Here is a 1075-nt window from a genome sequence, read left to right on the forward strand (position 1 = left end):
TCCCTCCAATACCACAATTTGCACTTTATCCACTTTTAAATGTTGTTTACAGGCATTCGTGTAAGAGGATTTGACCCACAGACACATAAATACACATTAGAGATGAAATGACGCAGTCCTCACTTGACTGCTGAAATTTACAGCTCAAATCAGCTTATAGCCAGTTAGTATGGCTTTGTGCTTTTGAATAAGCTGTGGTTTAGTATTAGTGACTGTGTGCAAATTCATTACAAGCATACAATAAATGAAAACAAAGATGCAGTCTTAATTTATGAAAGCTAAAAGAATAAAATTCTCCATAAAGCAGTTTTAAAAAACTGCAAGCCAGGAGACCCTAAAAAAAGTCTGACGGGAGGAGCTTTGATATTATATTAACTTCTTATGGCCAAGCCACTGGCAGTCAGTAAACAGTTGCATTCTTTTCCAACAGAAACAGAGCACTATGGGCACCCCATTTGAGTCTCCCCTCCACCTGTGCAATTTAAGTCCAGTATTTACTGGTCTGCTGAGAAAAACAAGTATTTCCTTGGCTGGGTATTGGCTTTGCTCTCCAGCAATTTGTCCTTTGGCTATTCAATTTCACACTGAACTCAGGGAAAGAACATCTTGTGTGAACTAGTGGGTTGGTAGTGCTTTATATGAACTGGCATAGTTTTTATGTGTGTGACCAGTAAATCAAATCGGTAAAGCAAAAGCTGCTTAAAGGTGTATAGAACTACAGATTTAGGTGTTTACTTTCAGAGGAATTAGTGGGACTGCCAATCTGTTTATCTAACAGATACTCAGCATATCCACTGTCAATTTAAAAAGTGTCTTCGGCAAACGAACCAAGCATTGGACTTGGATGTAAGATCCAGTGAATAAGTATTAGCAGTAAATATGCACCGAAAGTGAATTTAGCAGATTTAGTGATGCTGCAACCGTGTATGTGTGTGTGTGCGTGCCTGTGTCAGGGACCCTCTTTAAGGACGAATGGAGGATTCAATCACCTGCTCACAGGTCATTTGTGCTTCTTGATCGAATTGGACTGAGCATCTATCAGAGAGACACACTTGACTGGACTGGTGGACACATA

General features: G+C 39.7%; 1 protein-coding gene across 5 annotated transcripts in view; it reads left to right on the top strand.

Annotated features, from left to right (window-relative positions):
- dab1a (DAB adaptor protein 1a) overlaps positions 1–1075 on the top strand; it is a 215419-nt gene that overhangs the window by 148212 nt on the left and 66132 nt on the right. The window lies entirely within an intron of this gene.

This window comes from Pundamilia nyererei, unplaced genomic scaffold (genome assembly GCF_000239375.1).
Source record: "Pundamilia nyererei isolate P.nyererei 1_Seehausen unplaced genomic scaffold, PunNye1.0 scaffold00046, whole genome shotgun sequence".
NCBI classification, from domain to species: domain Eukaryota; kingdom Metazoa; phylum Chordata; class Actinopteri; order Cichliformes; family Cichlidae; genus Pundamilia; species Pundamilia nyererei.